This window comes from Aquila chrysaetos, chromosome Z (assembly GCF_900496995.4).
Source record: "Aquila chrysaetos chrysaetos chromosome Z, bAquChr1.4, whole genome shotgun sequence".
NCBI classification, from domain to species: Eukaryota; Metazoa; Chordata; class Aves; order Accipitriformes; family Accipitridae; genus Aquila; species Aquila chrysaetos.
In genome coordinates, this window is record NC_044030.1 from 31,898,063 (window position 1) to 31,908,136 (window position 10,074).

Consider the following 10,074-nt stretch of genomic DNA (forward strand, 5'->3'; position numbering starts at 1 on the left):
ACCCAACTGTACTCAATTAAAACTGCATCTCTGTTACAAAGCTATTTGCCACTTTGACACCAAGTATAGCCTTAATTTCCATATTAGACCTCCTGTGGCTATCACATGAGCTCACAAGGCAAGCCATTAGAAGCTCTTCCAGTTAGAAACCGTGTTAATAATTGAGAACGTAAGTACTCTCTGAGCACTATGCTTGTGAAGCAGGAAAAGAAAACTAAGGGCATTGGGCCACTTTCAAAACAAGGAATAAAGATGTTTTCCTCCGCTGTATGGTCTTCTCAGCTGTAGGTCTGTATTGCTCATAATCAGTCAAGAAACCAAAGTTCAGAAATAAGTGCTCTGGGTTTCATTCTACCACTGCTACGGCAAACCTATGGTTTGTCTCTAATCCCTTTTATATCTGTCTTGTATAAGCCCTAATTAATGTTTAATTCCTTACCAAAGTCTTCCATTAGGGATTCACTTTATTTCTGGGAGGCACAGGGCCATCACAACTAACATGTATCATTTGTTTGACAGTTTTATGGTTCAGTTGGAACAATTTGCAAAGCTGTCCATCAGTATCTTCCCTGCAGCTTTGCAGCCTTTCTATTTTAGTCATGAACTGCAGAACAGAGTAACAGGCCACTAAATGATACTTAGAAACTGAAGGAATAAAGTTCAGGAAAGCCACTGGAAGTACTTTGCCTAATGATTTATTAATTTGTTTTGTTTTGCAAAGGCTTAATGCTAGTCCATGAGAACAGGAGCTGTGCTTCAGGGACATCGCCTCAGCAGTACAGGACTTGGAATATTTTTGTGTCATGGGTTTACACAGTTCTCCCCATCAAGTAGTAGCACTAACTGTCACTTTGCTGAAGCTGGGTGGGGGATGACAAACACCTGTGCTGTCTTAGCATGGGCTTGACAGTGCACTGTGGAAGGCTGGTAAAAGCCTTTTTACAGTCCTTGAGTGTTTGGGCATCATCTGGTAGGGGAACAGCAGGAGACAAGGGAAGAGATGTCAACAACTTCAGCTGTTGGGCAGCTCTACAGGTGGATTCATTGCCTTGCAAAACAGGAACAAGTCTGTGCCCTTACCCCTCAAGGGCTGGACAATCCCTAGCTGTCTGTGAAATGGCTGTGCCTCTCCTCTATGCTCCCCAAAGGTCTCTTTAGGTACTTGCATACAATTTTCGGGCATATCCCCTCCCTCTCACTACCTGGCTTAGACTCATAACAGACCTTGTATCTTGACAGATTTGCCTGTGGTCACAGTTGTACACAAGCCATAAATAAATGGTGACAGTTTGTGATAATCTTCCCATTTCATTGCCATTCCAAATGACAGTGCGGGATATTCATGCAGCATTTCATACAGCTTCCCCAGGAAGCCCATCCTTCTTCTAAAAGAGCAATGACCAGTCCCAGGGCAACAGCCTCTTGCCAGCTGTTCCACAATTTTATACACTATTCTCTCTATAGGCTTTTTGTAATGGCAGGAGGAGCCTGGTAAAGCACAGAGTGCACTCATGTGAAAAGAAAAGCTTGGGATTTGCACCTCAGACTTGTATTCATGCTTAGCCTGATACAGAATGAGAGAAACAAGCCCTGAAAAGTATGTGTGCATTGTGGTACCAAGGCTAAAGCAAGATGGACTTGTTGGGTTGCTTGAAAGATTGTTGCTGTGCTTGCCCACAGGTTTCAGTCCAATGAGAAGGTGTAGGTTATACTTGTAGGTAGATAATTAATGGGAAAATTTCTCAGGCAAGGTTCTCCCATTTGCACAGAGGTGGAGTGAATGTGCTCAAGTTAACCAAGTACTCATTTTCAAGGAACAGAACTCTTAAAATAATACATGTTAAAACTGGCGATTTTTGAAGTTCAAACAATATATTGAAACAGAACACAAGGTCCTCCAGCCTCAGGGGTTTGCAGATGCTTCCTAAACAGACCTTGTGACTTCTTTTGCACAGTTAGACTTCTCAGTTTTAAAGCTTTCTGAAAATGAACTGGTAAACTCCTTGAACTAGAGAGCAACTGCTGTCCTCCAAAGTCCAAAGCAGCTTTAGGAGCTCAACAGATCTAAGCCTTGCACACTTATTTGGGATTTTATGGGCATATGCTTCTGTACCATTACACACTGTGATGCAGCCTGATCTGGACTGGACAGGATCATCAGAGGGTTTAGATTAGCAGAGTGCATCAGTTTCAAGCATGCCTTGCAACTCTTAGGGCCTTCCCAACCTATCAACATGACTAGTAAAAATTTATATGCATGCATACACACACAAACACACAGATACATGTTCCCCTCAGGGGAGTCAACTCTCAATTTCTTGTCAGTCAGAGGTTGCTGTCTACAAACAGATCTCCTTGGAGTGATGACATCCTGTATTATCATTTTTCTACATGGTGGCTTAATTTTTCTTCATGGGGCATATTTTGCTGCTCCCAGATTTCCATGTTACTCCTCACAGTTTCCATCTAACCACAAAGGATGAGAAAGGATGATTTTTGGGGGGAAAAGGCAATGTGAAGGAACAGCACTGGAATCTCTACTTTCCAAACCATATCCTCTGGCTTGTATTTTGCAAACTTCAGCCACACGGATTGGAATTTCTGCAGAGTCATTGGAATTTTGGGGTTAAAGGTGGAAGGATGAAACAAACTATGGAAACAATAGAAACAAAATAGAACTCAGTAATCTTTTTGATAGCTGTTTTTGTGACAAATAACAAAGTATTCTGTGGGTACAGGCTACCAAGGCAGTAAAATCTAGAGATGTTTATTAGACTGGCTTTAAATTTTAATTCCCCCCCCCCCCCCCCCAAATTAACCATTTTATTTTCAAGAGAAATCACTTTGAAAAACACAAATTAGGATACTTGAAAAATTCCTACTGGCCATAGAGGTGGCCAAGGAAAATAAGCTGTCTTTGCAAAGAATGTGTCTCTTCTTTCCACTTTTGCCTTCTTTCAAACTTTGACCTTGCCTGAATTGCAAGGCTTCTAGTCATCGCTAAACTAGGGGGTCCTGTTGGCTAAGCCAGCAACATTTTAGTTCCAGCAGATGTTAGCTGTCATTGCTGCTCACTCCTCATGGGTCTGCTCGGGGAATTTCACCCTTTGCTCATTCCTGTCAAACTGCAGCTCATTGACAATGTAAATATGTTAGACAAGCACTGGCACGCTCTTGACTGTCTTGGTGCTGATGTTTGACATGGCACCAACTTGCTGTGATGCCCAGTAGATCACAGTTGCCACTTTGTGTCACTTCTTGCTCTTCATCATGTTTTCACTTAATGTTTGCATTTGTGGCCTTGGAACTTTACAGCTGAATTTGCACCCCTGAAGCCAAGGGGTGTCCTGCGAGTTTGTATTTACCTTCTTCACTACTTTTGATTCAAAACTGCTGCATGTTTTGTAGTATGTATGAATGACAGTTGAAATCTGCCTGGCCTGTTCTGCACATTCCAGCTCAACACATGCTTCGGCTTCAATCATGACTGGACATTTGCATTCCTCCGTATGCAGGTAATGCAGGCTGGTTTAAAATGCTCTTAATAATGCGCTATTGGATGTTCTGCCAAAAAGCAAATCACTGCAGTTAGTTACAACACTCTGCTGCCTGACTGTGTTGCTGATTACTGCCATATGTTTTGCACTAATTTTTGCTTCATTAGATATTCATATAGATGAATGACTATATGAGCTCAATATAGTCATGAGCTCAAATACAATATATGTACAATATTCTAGTTACAATGCCTTAAGGCACGTAGCACAGAAAGCTAACATAGGACCTGCTGCACAGCCTCTGGAGGCCTGCAAAGGAATTGTTGTGGTTTTCCTCACTTCTGTCACCCAGTTTTCTCCTTAAAGAGAAGCAAATTCTTCTCATCATTCATGTAAGTCTGCCCTAATTATTATCCATCTGAACATCTGCCTTGTTACTGAGTACTTTGCAAATTTTGGGGGGTGTCAGGTGGCACAAGTGTACAGCAAATGGAGAGTCTCTACCAGTCTCACAGTCTAGAGAAGATCTAAGAGGCAAAGCATTGTTACCCTGTTGTGCCAGATGAAACAAGGGGAGGAAAAAGGGTAGGATCTGTCTGGCCTAACCTAAGCTACCCAGAAGGCAGAGTTATCTAGTACCTGCAGAGCAGGTTCTGAGATGTCCCTGTTCTAAGTCAAGCTCTGCAACAGCAAATCTTCTTCCACTGATAACAGAGAAAGCCTTGAAATGGACACCTCATTTCTGGGTAGCTAGAGTTAGATGGAATTAATCCCCCTTTAAACAGATTATCTACTTCTGTCTGAAGCAAAGACAGGAATATCTCAGCTTTGCCTAAACCTAAGACCACATCACAAGGACTGTGGCATGGCAACTGATCACCAAACACCCCTGTCTAATCCCAAGCCTATGCACAAAACTTGAAGCCTGTCCCCTTCAGACACTGCCTTGCTCATAGTTAATAATCAGTGGCAATACTTGTATAACTAAAGCAGATCATGTTTTTAATTAGTTTTTCCACATTCTCCCTCAGTCACAATGCTGATTATGATGTTGCTGTTATTCTCCTTTCTTCCTTCCGAATGCTCTTTCAGAGTACAACAGAAGAGATGGTTTCTGACCGTAATGACATCAGGCTTTCTCCTTACAGTGTTTGGCCAGAGGCACAAGAGGTATTGATGGCTCAGCCTGTCCTAGAAATGTCTGAACTCATAAAGTTCACAAAACCATGCATTAAATGCAGTGTACAGATCTCTGTAGCTGTCAGACAGTCATTTAACAAAAATAAAGCATTGCTACATAAAGAAGAAAGTCACTTAACTTTGCAGATGACCTCCATGCTTCCCTCACTAATATGAAGGTGTCCATGGGAGAGATGGGCAAGTCTACCAACCTACCAAAAGAAAGATCCTGCCACTTGGCTCCTGTTAACCTGAATGCACCCATTTGTTCTTTCAGTTACAGAGTTACTGTTTTCTTAGTGGGATTGCTCCTCACATAGCAGAGGATAGATTTTTTTTCTTCCTGAATTACCAGAAGATTTGGATCTTGTCATCCATTTAAATGGGAATGGGCAGCTAGTCTCCTTTGGCAGCCTTGAAGTGCTCTCCTTCCAGATGCAAACTTAGGCCAACCCCAAAAGGTTAAAAAATTGTAACTCAGGCATCCCTAAGTAACATGTTTCAGGACCACTGGAGTGTTGGTCACTTACACTACAGTGTCTTTGTTCTTTGCGCCTCTGCAGATGGTGATGGATTTACATTCTGTTAGTCCCACAGCTGTCTTTCTCAGTACACTTTGTTTGAGAGCCAGCAATTAAGTAATGAATAAAGTGGATTAAAAATATTTTCAGCTGAAGTCTGGATTTTTGGCTAAGTGGTTCTGTTTGCAGAAGGATGGCACCATTTTCTAAGGGTAAAAGAGTCCTCTCCCTGCCCTTCACATAAATAAACTGAAAATTGAAGTATTTCATGTAGGAGGCATGTCGTGATGAGATTTCATGGGAGATGTCACTGGGCCGCTTGCTCTTCTGAGGCTGCTGTATGTCACTACAGTCATAGCATGCTCCTCCTCTTCACTCCAGGAGCTCTGTCAGGGAGTTTAAGTTTGGCCCAATACTTCTTTTCCTCATTTTTCATTTTTTACCTAAAAGGAAATTAAAATGTCATGTGAAAATGTGCATGATTTTCTGACAAACTGTAGAAATGGCTCAGAAAAATAGCTCTGGGCTATTTAAAACAACACTGCCAAGACGTGTTGGCACAATCTGAATACAAGTTCTGTGGCACAGTGCAGACTCAGTTTTAGCACTGAGGTAACAATTTTCTCATTCAAAGAGGACAAAATTCACCAGAGACTTGCACCAGTTCCTTCTGGAGAAGAAAAATGTCCCCTGAGAAGAATTCTGACCAAAGTTCTCAGCTGATGGGAAATCCAAGCACACTTAATGTTCTTTATTGCATGTCAAGGATCTGACATCAGTGCTGCTCTAAACCTGCATACTTTGATAGGTTTTCATGGAGTCAAACAAAAAACACAATTTACACAATTTCTCAGTTCCACATGGAATTTTAACAGGACCATTGAGGTCTGACTGACTAAATTCCTGCCTGCTTCTGTCATTCATTTTGCTCCAAAATTTCTCAGGATTTCGTGTCTTTCGTTTTTGCCAGAAGGGCTCCTGCTGACCAATTTCCAGTGAAATCTGATGAAAAACAGAAATAGGGGCATAGTTTCAGGTGAAATTATGATCGTGAATATGCCTGATTGTCCAGGTAGTATCCTTTTGTGGTTAGTGCCCTGAAGTCAACATTTCCTGTTCAATTTTTGTTGACTCCCGTGATTGCTCAGTGATTTGGCTGTTCCAGGTGTTCATGTGGCCATGGAGATTTTTTTCCTCCATGCCTTGTCTGCTGTGCTAGTCTAGAGATTGACTCCTTTGAAGATGGGCTGTCAGTGTGTTTGTGCAGAGCTCATGCAAAGCTGATCTTTTTGACACTGGAATATTTGGCTGCCCCTGCATTACAGGATGGCATCTTCAGTGCCCACTGACTTTGAGAAACTCCAGAAACCTTTAGTGATGGGTTGGGAAAATAAGTGGAGAGATAAATATTGCTTTCTCTCAGACCAAACATTTTTATTATTGCTTTTGTTATTCCAGAGTGAGGATATGGTCTTTAGGAACAGAAAGGGAATAAGCCAGGTTAAAAATACAACATTAATACTTAGTAATCACAAGGAATTAAAACTCCTCACAAAACCAAGCACAGATAATCCCAAACAAGATAGTTTCTTCAAAAGCCACAGGACACTAAGGATGAGAGCATCTCACAGACTCAGAAACAAACAGGATTACTTAACCCTCCCAGCTCCCTGGCTCATTTTAACAAAGATGGGAGAGTGTGAGTTCATAATTTTTTTATATTTTTGCTCAGCTATTTTCCATTCATTTGACTGAATATGGCAAATTCCCACAAAAACTTTTAGAGGTATGTCTTAAATATATGGATCCCTTACAAAATACTGCAGCACCTATCTTGCTTCCAGAAGGATATTCTTCTCTGTCTTCGAGAGTCCCCTTTACCATCTGCAAACACCCTTGCAGTGTACATGAAAATGTCGTAATGTCCTGGGAGATGTTGGGGGGCTAGACATGAAGAATTTTTAAGAGAAACATTTGTAAATCATTCCACTGTTCCAGAATAAGGAGTAAGGACTGAAGTCTTGACAACTTTCAAGCAAAGTTTATGGCCTCTTTATGATCGGTGGAGAAGCTGTGTCCTTCAACATTTGCATCACCTGGGAAAGTGTTTCAGATTTCAGGCAGAGGTGCCATAGCTATTATTAAAGGGGCATTGGTTTAGTTTTATTACAGGGGAAATCTGTGAAATGAATGTCAGAATTCCTGCTGATAAGGATTTTTCATCTCATGCATTTACATGTTCTCTCAAATTGCACTTTTTTTTATATTGGCTGGGGTGCCAGCTGGGAGCTAGACTTTCAGCGTACCCAGTGCATTGTCAAGGCTTTCCTCCAACATCAGCAAGGTACAAGAGTTTACTTAGGTGTCCAACCTGGCAAAAGCTTTTCTCTCACTTAGCTTCTCTTCCGTTTCTGTCCTCTGACAGAAAATTAGTGGCAGAGGAATGCCAAACTGCCTGGTCTAGCTGTGGTGCATTTCTGAGGTTTCTATCCCAGGTGGAATCTGACATTTAATGAGACATAAATGGATACAGTGTTTGTTGCCATTCAAGCGCTTGTTATCTCTGCTGCACTTGGATATGTGGTGGGCTGGAAGCTTCCAGGAGATGCACCTACGTTGAGAAGATTTATCCTGCATCTCTCTTCTGCTTGTCCAAGTGTTTGGTGTTCTTCCTACTCCAGATTTTGGGATAAAAATTGGGAGAGGTACTGTATTTTACTTATTTCCTGTCCAAGGGTTGTATTTTCTGTATATGTTGCTAGCGGTTAAAGCAGGAATAGAAGAACTATTCTTTATTTCAGCCCAGCTTCCTGTTCAAACAATATTTATGTTGTCACATATTTTTTCTGTATACTCACTGACCCCTCCAAAGACCAATTTACAATGAATTTTAAGGGTGATTAAGTTTCTGCAAATTTTATGTGAATCAAAAACTGCACAAAGGGAAGAATCCAAATGAGATTTCCACTTTGCGCCATCTGAAGGAGCAACAGACTATATATCTCATAGAGCCACGTGGCCAGTCAGCACATATGCATTAGCCCACTAATCAGCATATGCATAGCTCTTGCCTAGCTTCTACACATGCTCCTTTGTACCCCATAGGGATCTAAAGGGTAGCGGGAGGAATGGTTAAAGCTGTTGAGGTATGGGAAGGTTAGAGACAAAAGATGCGTGCACAATGAATAAGGTTTCATTAGTCCTCCAGCTCACTGACTAGCCTATTTCCCTCATGGTAACTATGATCCTTTTTTTCAGTTATTAGTATTTTTTTCCACACTAATTAATTTAAGGACACCCCCCCCCCCACCCAGTTTCCAGCCACAAAGGTCCCCGTGGATTTTATTGTTTCTTTGGAATACACCCATGAATTTGCAAAACACTTGTTAGGTTTGAAATCTCAGTCCACTAGAATACGGCCTCGGAGAAGTTATTCAGCCAGCGTATGAATGTGTTCATGAATTGTCAGATCAACAAGAGCACCATTTGGTGTGCTTCACCTGTGTGGCTGTGTTCACATGGTGCTTGAGTTACCAGCTCCTCGCAATGGTCTATTATTTAATGAACTCATCAGGGCTAAAACTGGGCATTTGCATTGTCATTTTGAGCAGCCTAAACATCAGTTCATTCTTCCAAGAAAGAAACATGGATGAAGAGGAAATCTGGCTCAATGCCTATACACAGATGAAACCACATTATCCCCCAGTAATTCTTTCCTAGGGCCATCATACTCCTCCCCATTTCCAAGCAACATTCCCTGTTGTGCTAAACCCTTTAATATTCTTCTTTTCTTTCATCCCTTTTAGGCTAGGAATTTTCAGATCTTCAGTCTGGGACTCTTTACTGCAGTCATATTCCCATCACTCTCTTGCTCAATCTGACCCTGTACCCTTTGTTCCAAGATACCTACCCTTTCCAGTCATCATACTCATTGCTATCATATTTTCCCTAATGTTATTGCTACTATATCCATTATCCTCAATGCAGGAAGAGGACATTAGGAGACTCCCCTACTCTCACTGAATCCAAAAATCCATCATTTCAGGATATTATGTAATAGCATCCCTTTAAGTATTTTCATTTACACATCTGCTTGATTTGGTTTTTTTCCCTTCTTATGAGACGCTAAATTTCTTGGAAGTAAAATGTTGTCTATACTAGCATCCCCAGATGCACTGCAGATGTCAGTGTAGAATTAGGTGGCTTCCAAGAGATCCTACTCAAACTTGTGTGGTCTTTACATTATTTATGTTAGGACAACTATGTGCATAAACAAAGAGATTGTCTGCTGGTCTATCTCCATTATATCCTTTCAGAGTTGCTTCAAAATATGTCTTGATTTTCATTTTGGGATTAAGGAGAAATGGCATCTATGGCAAAAAGGTCAAAAGAAGGTACAGAAACATCCAATCCACCCCTCCCTACAATGTAAAAGTATGTTTGCACCAATGAAAGGTATTTACATTAGTGAAGTGTGGAAACATGTATTTGACATGTTGAAAACATACTCCCAGGAGTTGTTCCTTTAGTAAGAATGCTGGAAAAGCCAAACAGAGATGATTGGTTTGAATTTTAGTTCCTTGGAACAGATCAGATTTTATTGGCCTATGTAAGTCTCCATCAAGTTACAAGAAGAGTTGGTCCAAGCTGGAGGTTACACAAGTTAAAGGAAGTGATGCTATTTGACCCCATATGTACAATGGAAGCTGTTTTGAGGATATTGCCATCAGTGATGCTTTAGCTTATAAAATATGGATCTTTGTGTTGTACTCTGGGTACTGGAGCTGCTTAGCAGGCAGCATCATGGGAATAGGCATCCCCATTAATATACTTGGCTACTCAGTGTCTAATGACTGCCTGACTTACCAGACTTTATA